Consider the following 248-nt stretch of genomic DNA (forward strand, 5'->3'; position numbering starts at 1 on the left):
TGGTGGTAGTAATAGTAGTAGCAGCAGCAGTAGTAGTAGTAATGGTGGTAGTAGTAGTAGTAGTAGTAGATAGTAGCAGTAGCAGTGGTTGGTAGTAGTAGTAGTAGTAGCAGCAGTAGTAGTAGTAATGGTGGTAGTAGTAGTGCAAGTAGTAGTAATAGTAGTAGCAGCAGTAGTACTAGTAATGGTGGTAGTAGTAGTAGTAGCAGCAGCAGTAGTAGTAGTAGTAGTTGCAGCAGTAGTAGTAA

This window comes from Haliotis rubra, unplaced genomic scaffold, assembly GCF_003918875.1.
Source record: "Haliotis rubra isolate DU_JTF1 unplaced genomic scaffold, ASM391887v1 Scf11, whole genome shotgun sequence".
Taxonomy (NCBI): Eukaryota; Metazoa; Mollusca; class Gastropoda; order Lepetellida; family Haliotidae; genus Haliotis; species Haliotis rubra.